Source organism: Canis lupus, chromosome X, assembly GCF_048164855.1.
Source record: "Canis lupus baileyi chromosome X, mCanLup2.hap1, whole genome shotgun sequence".
In the NCBI taxonomy this organism is placed as follows: domain Eukaryota; kingdom Metazoa; phylum Chordata; class Mammalia; order Carnivora; family Canidae; genus Canis; species Canis lupus.
In genome coordinates this window covers 76,241,128-76,255,590 of record NC_132876.1, presented here as the reverse complement: position 1 = coordinate 76,255,590, position 14,463 = coordinate 76,241,128, and the positions used below count along the sequence as shown (strand labels likewise).

At 39.1% G+C, this 14,463-nt stretch overlaps 1 long non-coding RNA gene across 1 annotated transcript in view; it reads right to left on the bottom strand.

Moving 5' to 3' along the window:
- Positions 1 to 11,225, bottom strand: part of LOC140627477 (uncharacterized) — a 47,653-nt gene extending 36,428 nt beyond the window's left edge. Inside the window, exons 1-2 of the long non-coding RNA XR_012026193.1 lie at positions 10,965 to 11,225; positions 8,016 to 8,093 (exon numbers count right to left, since the gene is read on the bottom strand). This is a non-coding gene — a long non-coding RNA (uncharacterized lncRNA). The remainder of the gene's footprint in view (positions 1 to 8,015; positions 8,094 to 10,964) is intronic.
- Between the last annotated feature and the right edge of the window lie 3,238 nt (positions 11,226 to 14,463).

Sequence of the window (14,463 nt, the reverse complement as noted above, 5' to 3'; positions counted from 1 at the left end):
TTCTGAATGTGATGAGCTTTAAGTAAGTGTATTCTGGTATGCTTGTGGAATGAGACCTGACAGCACCTCCAGCAGAACTGAGACCCTGCATGTCTCTATTTGGTCAACATGTATTGGGCAGGTGTCTCTGCTGGAGGAAGGATCTGCTGCACTGGGACTGGTGCAAGGTTGACTGAGAGGGGCAGTCCCACAAGAGTGTTTAGGAGGTGATGCCTGATGCATGCACATTAGGCATTAGGCAATCGGTGTCCGTGCTTTGCTGCTTCCTGCAGGTGACTCCACGTTTATGCTGATCAGTGGGCAGTAGAAATGATTCTAGCCACCTTCTTTGTTTCCATAGATGTGTTTCTGTGAATGCTGCCTTTCAAGGATGCATTCTAAGTAGCGCAAATTACGTCCTTCTGTGTGATCCAAGTATTCTTCATATCACTGTTCCCATGCTCTCTGCCCCAAGGTTGTGTGACTGCCTTCTCTCCAGGTGCAGTGCAGTGCTCACAGGCCCTATCTCAGCCAAGCCACTGACCTTTAAATCTCCAGGCTTTAAGTCCTGCTGGTTGTATGAACTCATGAAATTCAGCCTCTCTCTCAATTTGCAAGCCAATGGCTTTGGGGAAACCTTCTCCTTGTGTATTCCCCTGTGTTTTCCTTTCTCTCTTGCCATGGCTCCCTCCATTTCATAGTACCTGAAATCTGTTTCTCTACTAATCCATGTGTCCACATTTCCTACCTTAGTCAGTATGGCCTCTAGTCTCCCTTTACTTGTGGAGTTCTTTCAGTGTTCATGTTGATTTCTGGGTGATTTAGGGTTTTATAGTTTTCTATTTGTGTTCTTGGGTCCAGGTGAGCATAAGGCCCTTCTATTCCACCATCATCTTCTTCTTTTACTTTTACTCTACATTTTTGAGTTGTTTTGTTGTTCTCCTGGGTAAATACAACTAATATCTTAATTTATAACACTATAGGTTAATGCCAACTTAATTTCAGTAGATATGAAAGCTTTCCTCCTATATTGCTTCATCACCTTATGTTGTTATTGTCACAAATATCATCTTTATACAATCTGTACCCACTAATGTAGATTTTAAATTATTGTTTTATTCGTTTGTGTTTCTAATCTGATTGGAATAAAGTGGAGCTATGAATGGTAATGATATTAATACCAATCGTCATATACCAACTTTTATATTTACCTATGTAGGCGTCTTTTCTGGTGTTCTTTATTTCCTTATGCAGATTTGGGTCACTCTTTAGTGACCTTTCAATTCATCCTGAAGGACTGCTTTTATCACATCTTATGAGGAAGTTTTACTAGTGACAAACATATTTTGTTTAGTTTAGATTATCTTAATTCTTTATAACAAAAGTAATTATACTTAGTGGGAAGAATAGGAAAAAAATGTTATACCCACTCTTCCTGGATGTGGAAGTACATATGGCATTTTGTATATACTTGCTCTGCCTAGATTTACATCATTACAAGTCTAAATAGAGAATTTGTGGGCCTCATGATGTAACTAAAATAATGAAAAGATCAGTAGGTAACAAGTGTTCATGCAAAAGACACCATTGAGAAAATCCCAGAACATGAAGGTGAGGCTAAAGCAACCCCTTATACCACAAAGATGGAGATGGATCACATTAGAAGGGTAATAGTAACAGCTATACATGACCACTTGGCCTCTCCTCCAGTTTAGTATAGCATCACACTGAAAGGTCCCTCTGAGCCTAAAATTCCTCTAGTGGGAAAAGATATCCCAGGACAAATTTCTGTCTCTCCCAGCATTGTGAGTTACCTCCTAGGAGTCCTACTCTGGTTTTGCCTACTGGAGATTATGGGGGAAATCTGCAGAGCTTGACCAGTGGGAATCAGATTATGATGGAGATGTGGGGAAGGACTTCCAACATCAGCAGTTGAATCTTGGCAGACCAAGGTCATACCTGCAGGACCCAAGTACTAGTCTCAGTCAATAGCTCTTCTTTATCTGCAGACCCAAGACAGTGGTGCAGTCTGATTAGAGAACTTGTCAGAATACAGGTCTGCCTCATTTGGTACCTCAAACAAAGAGCCTTGTAGGCCCTAGACTCTGATTGGCCCCCCTCCTCAGGCAGGGGTGATAATTCATAGCCCTATCCATGGATGAGTGTTGTTCCTGTTCCCACATGACCCGAAAGCCTGACCAAAACACCTAGGAGGCTGTTTGGATCTGGATCTCCTGCTCTGCCTGGGCAGAAGAGATCATATAATCCTACCCACTCCTGAGTGTAGCTCCTGGCTTCTCACAACCAGAAAGCCTTTTCTACACCTAGGGAAGGTATAGAGTCCAGCAATGCTTGAGTAGAGAATCCAGCAGGCAGAGCTGATTGTTTGCATAGCAAATCCAGTGGGCCCATTTGGCCAGAAGATTTAGGGATCAGATTATTGTGGATCAAGACCAGAAACAAAGCGCTTTGTCATCTTTAGAGCTGGCTGTCCTGCTCTACCTGGGCAGGGGAGCTAATTCATAGCTCCACCCTCTGCTAAGTGTAGCTCCTCAAAAAAAGGGGCCTGATCTGAGCACCTGGAAAGCTGTATGGCTTTCAGTAATCCAGAATCTCCCAACAAAGAAAAACCCAGGACCAGATGGCTTTACTGGTGACTTTAAGGATGAAAGACATTACTCTTTCTACATGACCTCATATATATGGTATATGTTTTAGACTTTGTTTTTATTAATTTCCCTTTGATGATAGTAAGGAGTTGCAGTGCAAATTTGGAAAGTAACTTATTCTTGAGATTCAAACATACCTTGTTTAATTATACTTTATTACGTTTTACAGATATTTTCTTTTTTACAGATTGAAGGTTTGTAGCAACTCTGCATTAGCAAATATATTGCCACCATTTTTCCAAGAACATTTTCTTACTCTGTGTCCCTGTGTCACATTTTGATAATTATCACAATATTTCAAAATTTATAACTATTATTATATGATAACGACATATAAGTATTACTATATTTGTTATGATGATCACTGTTCCTTGATATTAGTGTTATAATTGTTTTTGAGGCATGATGGGCCACATATGAGGTGGTAAATTTAATCAGGAAATATGTGTGTTCTAACTGCTCCACTGACCACCTGTTCCCAAATTTTTCTTCCTACCACTGGGGCTCCCTATTCCATAAGACACAATATTGAAATTAGGCCAATCAATAACCCTATAATGGCCTCTACATTTTCAGGTTAATGAATGAGCCACACATCTCTTACTTTAAATTAAAACTTAGAAATGATTAAACTTAGTAAGGAAGGCACGTTAAAAGTGAAGATATACCAAAGCATTTGGCCTCTTGTGCCAAATGGTGATCCAAATTGTGAATGCAAATAAAAGCTTTTGAAAGAAATTAAAAGTGTGAGCCAAGTGAACACATGACTGATAAGTAAACAAAACAGATTTGCTGGTGACATAAAAAAACATTTCAGTGGTCAGGATAGGAATCCAAACCACCTACAATATTCTCGTAAGCCAAAGGCTAATCTAGAACAAGGCCCTAACTCTCTTCAATTCTTTGAAGACTGAGAGAAGTAAGGAAGCTGCAGAAGAAAAGTTTGAAGCTAGCAGAAGTCGATTCATAAGGTTTAAGGAAAGAACACATCTCCAAAACAAAAACATACAAGTTGAAGCATTAAGTGGTGATATAGAAACTGCAGAAAGTTATCCAGAAGATCTAGCTAAGATAATTAACCAAAGTGGCTACACTAAACAAGAGATTTTCAGTGTAGATGAAATAACCTTTTATTGGAATAGGATGGCATCTACGACTGTCAGAGAGGAAAAGTGAATGGTTCACTTCAATACTTCAAAGGACAGGATAACTCTCTCGCTGGAGTCTAAGAAAGCTGGTAACTTTCATTTGAAGCCAATGCTTATTTGCCATCCTGAAAATCCTTAAGAATTATGCTAAATCTTTTACACAGCAAAGGAAACAGTTAACAAAACTAAAAAACGACCTCCAGAATGGGTGAAGATATTGGCAAATGTCTTCTTAGATAAAGGACTAGTATCCAAACTCTATAAAGAACTTATCAAACTCAAGACCCATAAAACACACACACACACACACACACACACACATCAGGTCAAGAAATGGGCAGAAGACATAAATAGCCATTTCTCTAAAGACATACAAATGGACAACAGATAAAATGATCAACATCTCTCGGCATCAGGGAAATCCAAATCAAAACCACAATGAGATACCAACTCACACCAGTCAGAATGGCTAAATTTAGCAATGGAGGAAACAACAGATGCAGAGAAAGGGGAATCCTCTTACATTCTTGGTCAGAATGCAAACTGGGGCAGCCAGTTTGGAAAACTATGGAGATTTCTCAAAAAGTTAAAAATAGAACTACCCTATACCCCAGCAATTGCACTACTAAGTATTTACCCCAAAGGATACAAATACAGTGATTCAAAGGGGGCACATACACCCCAATGTTTACAGCAGCAATGTCCATAACAGCCAAAATATGGAAAGAGTCCAGATGTCCATCAACAAATGAATGGACAAAGAAGAGGTGAGATATGTATATAATGGAATATTACTCAGTCATCAAAAAGAATGAAATCTTACCATTTGCAATGATTGAATAAGACTGGAGGGTATTATGCTGAGCAAGATAACTGAGTTGTTATATATATATATATTTTATATATATACACACACACACACACACATTTATTTATTTATTTATTTATTTGTCCATTAGCATGATGCATGTGTCCTTACCCCCCTCAGGTACAATCTTTATTTTGGTCTAAATTGAATGGTCTTGTCAGCAGCATATTGATCGTTCTTTGCTTTTTCCATTTTGATATTCTATACTTTTTTGGAGTGTTTAGTCCCTTTATATTCAGAGTAATTATTGAAAGATATTAACTTAATGCCACTCTATTACTTGTAAAGTGCTCTTCCTTTAGATTGTTTCTGTTTCTTTGTGGTCTTTGTTATTATTTGCTCTCTCTGCTAAAAAATCCTTTTCAAACTTTTTTGCATGGCTAGTTTAGTGTTCACAAATTCTTTTGGTTTTTGTTTGTCTTGTACTGTTTATATTTCCTTATGTTCTTAATGATAGCCTTGCTGTATAAGCTTTTCTTGGCCGCATATGTTTTCCAGTTAACATGTTGAGCAGTATATCGTGCTAGTCCTTTCTGGCTTGCCAGTTCTTCATGACCGGTCTGCTGCCAGGCTTATGTGTCTACACTTGAAGGTTAAGGAATCTTGTCCCAAGCTGCTTTCAGTATTTTTTCTTTATCTTTGAAATTTTCAAGCTTCACTCTAATATGTGGAGGGGTTAGACTATTTTTATTGATTTTGATGGGGTTTTCTGTGCCTTCTTGTATTGAGTGCCTTTTTCTTTCCCCAGATTAGAGAAGTTGTCAGATATAAATTGTTCAAATCAACTGTCTGCCCCTTTCTCCCTCTCCTCATCTTCTGGGATCCCTATAAGATTGACGTTATTTCACTTTATGGAATTGCTAAGTTCCCTATATCTCTCTTCATTATTTAATATTTTTATTTTTCTCTTCTTTTAATTCTTTTCCCCCTCATCATTTTATCCTCTATATCACTAATTTTCTCTTTTAGTTTGTTTATTCTCCTTTTTATGGCCTCCACTTGAGACTGAATCTTAATAATAGCATTTTTAATTTTAGCATGAGGAAATTTCAGTTTTTCTCTATAGGTAGGGATCCTCTAGTGTTTTTAATGCTTTCTTCAACAAGCCTATCTTGTGTCTTTATAATTCTTGTTTCAAATTCCAGTTCAAACATCTTACTTATATGTGTATTGATTAAATTCCTGGCAGAGAGTGCTACCTCATGTTCTTTCTTTTGGTGTGAGTTACTCTCTCTTGTCATTTTGTTCAGAAATGAAAGAATGCAAGAAGCAGAAAAAGAACAAAACAACACTAGCAACAACAACTTCAAGAAATGTTTTTGGTGTATGCCATGTGCAGTCAGTCTGCTGTTGCAATTAGGCTGCACTTCCCCTCTGGTTTGTCCTTGCAGTGGGGGTTGTTTGGACCTTTAACAAGGTGTACTTTGATTTATTTGCGTATGTAAACCTGGAAATTGTTTAAAAAAAGCCTAATCCTAGATAAGAGAACACTAAAAATAACAAAAATACAAACAAGGAGACAAACAAATGACTACGAACCTAATTCAAAGAATAAAAAGAAAATAAGGAAAAAAACAATAAGAGGAGAGAGAGAGAGAGAGAGAGAGAGAGAGAGAGCCTGATTGAAAAAATAAGAGAACTAAACAAGCAAACCAACAAATGAACAAAAGGTTATAAGCTTGATATCCAAAAAAAAAAAAAAAAAAGATAATGGAGAAACATATGGGTGTGTGTGTGTGTGTGTGTGTATAGATAGAAGATTTAAAAAATAAATAGAAAAATTAAAAAATTTAAATTAAGAAGAAAGAAAAAAACAGAAGCAAATCTGGTTCTCTTTCCTTTTTTTTTTTTAAAGATATTATTTATTTATTCATGAGAGACACCGAGAGAGAGAGAGAGAGAGAAAGAGAGAGAGAGAGAGAGGCAGAGACACAGGCAGAGAAAGAAGCAGGCTCCAAGCAGGGAGCCCGATGTGGGACCTGATCCTGGGACTCCAGGATCACGCCCTGGGCCAAATGCAGGCACCAAATCACTGAGCCACCCAGGGATCCCTGGTTCTCTTTCCAACAGAATCTGATGTTTTGGCATACTCTCTAATCAATAGACTTGGTATATGCAGGGGGTCTGTATTGGTCTTCTGAGGGAGAGGCTTGCTGGACTGGGTCACAAACTGGCTTGCCCTTTTATAGATTCCCATGCCAGGTGCAGGGGGTTTGGGTTCAGTGAACTCCATCCTCCACAGAAGGCAATATATTTCTCTCTGAAATCTGACTGTGCTAATGGATGGAGTGAGGGATGGGTAGTGGAGAAGGAAGAATATGGCATCATCCCACCCTCTTATCCCTGGAGAAGGGAACTCTTGGCTATTACTGTTCAGAAGGTCCTGTGAAAATAAAACAATCTCCTATTAATCTTTCTGTTTTCAGTCTGTCACTGTGCCTGCACCACAGAAATCTCTTGTATTTTTATCTCTGGCCAGTGGCCAGGATTCAAAACTCCCACGGTTTTATGGGCCTTGCAAGGTGTAGACCCACTCTCCTCCCCTGGAGGAGAGCCTTGCAAATGCACCCAGCACTGTCCTGTCCCAAATCAGTAGTCATACAGTGTGCTCATGGACGCTAGTTTGTGAGGCACAGCAAAAAGCTGGATCCAAGTTACTGGCCCTCTGTGTCTGACTCAGTCCCCTACTCTGTTCTGTCCCAAAAAAGCACTTTCTCAGAGGCTTGTATCCATTGTGGCAGACAGTGAAAAGTGGTGATCAGGTTATGTGCAGTATACCAGTGAGTGTCTCTGCTCTTTTCTCAGTTATGTCACAGGGGCCCTGTGGCTTTTTTGTCCCCCAATTCACAGTTGTGAAACTTGCTTCCGTTTTCTTAATCCTCATTGTATTTTGAGTTATTCGAAATAGTTGGATGTTAATCTCACTGTGTTTGAAGGATGAGGCAAGCTCAAAAGCCTCCTACTACTCTACTACATTAACTCTGCCTATGTATTTTAGAGAGAGAAAGCACGAGCAGGGGGAGGGACAGAGGGAGAGAGAGAGGCAGAAAATCTCAAGCAGGCTCCATGCTGATCATGGAGCCTGAGGGGAGGATCAGTCTCACGACACTGAAATCATGACCTGAGTGAAAACCTAGAATCAGATGCTTAACTGACTGAGCCATTCAGGCATCCCTCTAATGAATACTTTTTATAGGCATAAGCTTATAAAACACTGTAAAGCCTGAGAAACTGTCACTAGAGACTAAGGAATATGAACTGGGTCCTGAAACAAATATAAACTGAAAAAGAACATTAGTTTTTAAAAAAATATGGAAAAAATAATAAGAAGAACAAAGTTGGAGTACTTACATTATCGGATTTTAAATTTTGTATGAAGGTACATTAATCAAGGTAGTATTCTAATGTCAGAAGAATAGACAAATACATCTATAAAACACAATAGAATACAGGATAAGACTATATTATAAGGTAAAATAGTTTCATAAAATACACTAATATATGAAGGTACATTAATCAAGGTAGTATTCTAATGTCAGAAGAATAGACAAATACAGCTATAAACACAATAGAATACAGAATAAGACTACATTATAAGGTAAAATAGTTTCATAAAATACACTAAGAAACTCAGTGATGAAATGAATATTTTTCGATAAATTTTGCTGGAATAATTGGAAATAAAACAATTTAAAAACCTATCGGTCTATCTAACTACCTATCTATGTATCTGGACTCATACATCACACCCTAGACAAAAATGGACTCAAAGTGGATTAAGGCATAAGCATGAATGTTAGAACAATAAAGTTCCTAGAAAACACCTAGGAGAAAATCATTGGTACTTTGGAGAATGAAAGTATATCTGAAAAAGCACAAAAAAAAATTAATAAAGTGAGTTTTATCAAATTTAAACATCTTGCTCATTGAAATGAATTATAAAAATAAATAGCGTACAGAAAATGAGAAAGCATTTGTTACATATATATGTATGTATTTTATAAAGAACATATTTGTATGTATATGATAAAAATTTGTATTTAGAATATATAAAGATTTCTTACAACAAAATTCTAGTAAGACAAAGACCTCAATAAAAACAGGAGAAAAGACTTGAAAGAGACATTTCTCCAGAAATAGAGCCAATAATCATATGAAAAGATGCTGAACATGATTAGTTGTCAGAGAAATGCAAGTTAAAACCAAGGAAGAACGTGACAATAGGAAAATGACAGAGTAGGCAGATCAGTGCTCTAGTACTTTCATAGAAACATAGAGCAACAAGCAGATATTGTGTGAAGGAATTTTATCAGAACTCTGGGAAACAATAGAAAAATACTATAACAAAGTAAAAGGTGAAACAAACAGACTCCTCAAAACTTTAGGAATTTTTGCTTACTTTACTTTCTGTTGCTACACCCTCTCTCTGGCACAATAGTGGTGTTGATTTGGAAGCCACAATAGCCTGTATTGCCAGTTTGGGGACCTTTCTTTTCCTAGTTTATTAGAGTTAAAAGCAAACCTTAATTTAAAAAAATATTGTATATGTATGTTCTATACTTTCTTGGCACTGTCTGAAGGACTGACACAAGGCTCTGACCTATGTTTTACTTAATGTGTAACTCAGGCCAAAAAAGCTACAAGAATTGACAGAACAATGGTGTCAGGGAAATGGTGGAGCAGGCAGCATCCGGAATCTATCTCCACCTATACAACAATTGTACTGACCGATTCTTTCTGATGTAATGCCTTTGGAACTTTAGAAAACATTGAGGACTTGTAATTTCCAGAAGAAATCTTAGATAGTAAATTGGGTTTATTTGTTTTAGTATCAGCTCTTAGCATAGCACCAGGTACGAATCCCCCACCCCTGGCCCATAAAAGACAGATGTGAATAATTTTCCATATCAGCTTGCATGCAGCTTGGACAAAATAGACCTTGTCCTTCAAACACTGGGGAACTATACTATGCTGATTGCTGCTTCTGAGCACAGAGATGCAAAGAAGATGGTGGCCATTGTTGTTGCACCTTCACCTACTGTTGCAAATCTCTCTCTCTCTCTCTCTCTCTCTCTCTCTCTCTCTCGGCTGAGTGACTTCTGTGGTATTTAAAGGGTTACCTCCTTTCCCCTTTCATTTTTCTCCTTTAGGAATTCAGACATTAAAGACTTAGACATTACAAAACCACATCTTATATGGGGAAAATTAGAACAAGATCATCAGTGAAAAGTTCAGAAAAAAAATCTGAGATCTTAAATTTATACCTCAGGCTGATGGTTGGAACAGTTTATAAAAATTAAAAAGTATATCAGAAACCACAAAAATTACAAACACTCGGGAAGGAGGATAAACTGATTGCCAGTTACCATGTTATTTAATTCCAATATCCAGCTTTTAACAAAAAATGCAAAACATACAAAGAAACAAATATTGCCCTTTTTTGAAATATTACACTTTTAAGGGGAAAAATAACTGAAACTGTCCTTGTAAAAGTCTTGATGCTAGATATATAATGGTGTATATACTCAACAATGATTTGAGAATGACTGTCTTAAAGATTCTCAACTAAAAGATGGTGTAGACAAAGTCAAGAAAACAATATATAAATAAAATGGAAATAACAGTAAAGAGATACAAAAACTAAAAAAAAATAAAGGAACTCTGAAGTAACATATAATATCTGAAATGAAAAATTCACTAGAGAGATTCTAAAGCAGATTTGAGCAAGAAGAAGAAATAATTTGTAAACTGGAAGAGTGGAAATTATTGAGTCTGAAGAACAGAAAGAAAAAAAATGAATAAAAGTAAACAGAGTGTTGAGAATGTGTGGAAGACCATCAAGTGTATTAATGCACATATTGTGGCAGTACCAGAAAGGGAAGTGAGAAAGAAAAGAACAGAGAGATATTTAGAGAAATAATTGTTGTTAGTATAAATTTAAATAAGAATGTTAAAGGTTTAGGTTGCTAAATGAAATCATCATGGTAACCAGAAGGAAAATATCTATACAATACAGACAAAATGAAATGGAAAAGGAATTCAAACATTTCACTACAAAAAAATCAGTGACACCCAAACGTTTCACTACAAAATATCAGTGACAATGATTCAAGAAATGAGGGAGAAAAAATCTATAAGAAATATAGCAAATAAATAGAACAATCTTTGAAATAAGTACATTTCTCTATATAAGTAATTACCTAAAACATAAAATAATTAAACTTTTCAAGCAAAAGACAAAGCTAGATAGAACGGATTAAACCACATGATCTAACTATATGCTATGTGCAAATGACTCACCTGAGATCAAAAGACATAAATAGGTTAAAAGTGAAAAAATGAAAAAAAAGTGGGAGAGGAGTTAAGATGTCTGAGCATTGGGAGGACGTTATGCTTGCTTCAGTACTCCAACACAGCTAGACAATTGTCAAATCATTCCAAATACCAGAATTATCAGTCGGAGGACCCAGAGAACCTACTACACAATGAGAGGGAGAAAAGAGGCTACATCGTAGAAGATAGATGAGGTGATATGATTTGGGAGAAAAAAAATCATGAGTTCTGTGGAGGGGAGAGAACCTTGGTCATGGAGAGAGGAGAGAGAGAGAGAGAGAGAGAGAGAGAGAGAGAAGCACACATTGTACAAGAAAAACATTTCCCCCAAACAATTGACTGATTATTACCAAGGTTTAAAAGTAGCACAACCGAAAAGTCTGAAGTTGTAGAAATCTGCAACAATGTCAGAGTGGAACCTGGTGGGTGTGGCAGTATTCCTGTGGAGAAGGAGGGCAGAAGCCCAGAAGCAGACAGACAGTATGCTCTGAACATCCCATGGATCTCCCTGAGAGAGAGAAAGTTCCCCTCCTTGGAGTGCTTTTGGAAGAGGTGGCATTGTTTCTCAGAGGAAAAAAGTGCCAACAAGCATCTTTTAGGTGTCCTGTTTAATAGCATACATGGAGAGACACCTGCTGAAGGCGGTGTCTAACCTGGATGCTGGCTTTTTACTACACATTACTATAAAATTCAAATACTTGTGAGTTCATGCAACTGCTTTTCTGGGAAAAAGTGAGACCAGCCACAGTACATAGAGACCCTCCCTAAGGGATCAGTGCAGATCCATTGCAAGCCAAGTACCTAAAGTTTGCAGTTAGAAATGCAGAGCTGCACCTCAGATAAAACCAAGGAGCACAGCACTGCCAGGTGGGCAGTCAGCTCAGACAAAGACAGGGTGAAGGCATTGATCAAACTGAAGCCTGGGATACTCCCTTCTTAAGGAGGAGAAGGGGCTAACCCCATTTTTCATCACTCCCATCAGCACAGACAAACATCACAAGTGGCATAGCACAAACAATGGTGGATGCTTGCACTAAGCCCTATCCCCTTACGCTTTGCAGGAACATTTTTTCTTAGGGCAAGTGTGATCAAGAGCCAGAGCAGCAGTAGGTGTCTCCATAAGAAGATAAGGATAAACCTGCTTCCCCACCCCGCCCCCCCCACACACACACAACAGGTCTATTGATCATAGAGGGCTACAAAGTTTCAGCTCTGGCAAAAATAGGATAAACAACAAGCTTTCCCAACACACAAAGAACAGAGACCTAGAAAAAAAATCACAAGACAGAACAAGAAGAGGTCACAGCCAGAAGGCTAATCAAAATAGATATTGAAAACAACAATCAGAAGGATACTAGCTGGGCTTGATAAAAGCATAGAACAGAGGGAGGGGCAAGATGGCTGAAGAGTAGGGATCCTCAACTCACCTAGCCCTACACACTTACCTAGATAACTTTCGTTTTTTATTTTAAGATTTTATTTATTTTTTCATGAAAGACAGAGAGAGAGAAAGAGAGAGAGAGAGAGAGAGAGGCAGAGACACAGGCAGAGGGAGAAGTAGGCTCCACGCAGGGAGCCTGATGTGGGACTCGATCCCAGGACTCCTGGATCACACCCTGGGCCAAAGGCAGGTGCTAAACCACTGAGCCACCCAGGGATTACCCCCTAGATAACTTCAAAATATCCTGAACACCTATGAATTTGACCTGAGATTTAAAGAGAGAGCATCTGGAAAGTTAGAGAAAAGCTTTCACTTCTAACAAGGGAGGAAGGAGGAAAAATAAATAAATAAATAAGTAAGTAACTAAATAAATAAATAAAGTGGGGGAGGGGAACCGTAAGTAGCCAGGCTAAAGCAGAGTGGCAAAAGTCTCCAGGGCTGGAGCCCAGCTCTGGACAAGTGGGAACTTTAAAAATCCACGCTGGAGTTTTCCCTGACAGAAAAGTGATTAGCAGGGAAATTGGGCAGAATCACAGGAAGGGCAGTGAAGCCTCAAGATTCCCCGAGTCACTGTAAGAAGAGGGGCGTGTGGGGGAAAGCTCACTGCAAACCTCAATCTGATATCGGTAAAGGGCTGGAGAACCACAGCCCTCTGGGGCATTTGGAAGAAGCCAGTTGGTTAGGCAGGCCAGCTCTGGGCGGAGGTGGCTGTGCCCCATTCCCTTTGGGAGAGGCAGTCCCCAAGAGCTCGGGTCCAGCAGCACAGGGCCCGGGATCCCAGGGCCTCCAAGCTGACAAAGCCAGTGATTCTACATTCCCCCTGGGACAGGCGGAATCGGGGAGAGCACAGGAGAGCAAGAACTCTCCTGCTACTGGGGGCCCCACAGGCTGTGCAGATCAGTGCACTTGCACCTGCCCCCAGGAGCATCTAGGCCAGTGAGGACTGGTAGCTGCAGGTAGTTACTTGCAGGGAGATCAACTCCAGAGCTGGAAATCTGGCCACCTTCATTGTTTTTCCTCTTTGTTTCATCTTGTGTCTGGGAGAGGTTGAGGCTCTAGGGAACAGAGGCATCACAGGATAAACAGCTCACATGGAGACTGGCACCTGACAAGGGGTGGGGCATCTCCGCCCAGGCACAGACCCCTGAGAAACAGCACAGCAGATCCCTCCCGCAGAAGACCAGCTGGAAGAACAAGGAAAGATCAAGTTTACTCACCAAGAAGCACTGGAAAGCTCAAAGATTGAGAGAAAATAGTATATAGGACAAGGAGATCCTTTATTATTTCTTTTTTTTTTCCATTTCTTTTTTTATTACGACTCATTTTTTTCTTTCTTTTATTTTTGTATACTTTTTTATTGGAGTTCGATGTGCCAAAATATAGAATAACACTCAGTACGCATCCAGTCAACTGCACCCTCAGTGCCCGTCACCGAGGCACCCCAACCACCTGCCCACATCCCTTCAACCACCCCTTGTTAGTATCCCAGAGTTAGGTGTCTCTCATGTTCTGTCACTGATATTTCCCACTCATTTTCTCTGCTTTCCCCTTTATTGACTTTCATTATTTTTTATATTCCCCAAATGAATGAGACCATATAATGTTTGTCCTTCTCCGATTGACTCACTTCATTCAGCATAATACCCCCCAATTCCATCCATGTTGAAGCAAATGGTGGGTATTTGTCGTTTCTAATGGCTGAGTAATATTCCATTGTATACATAAACCACATCTTCTTTATCCATTCATCTTTCGATGGATACCGGGGCTCCTTCCACAGTTTGGCTATTGTGGACATTGCTGCCAACAATGGGGTGCAGGTGTCCTGCCATTTCACTGCATCTGTATCTTTGAGGTAAATCCCCAGCAGTGCAACTGCTGGGTGGTAGGGCACATCTATTTTTAACTCTTTGAGGAATCTGTACACAGTTTTCCAGAGTGGCTGTACCAGTACATATTCCCACCAACAGTGCAAGAGGGTTCCCCTTTCTCCACATCCTCTCCAACATTTGTTGTTTCCTGTCT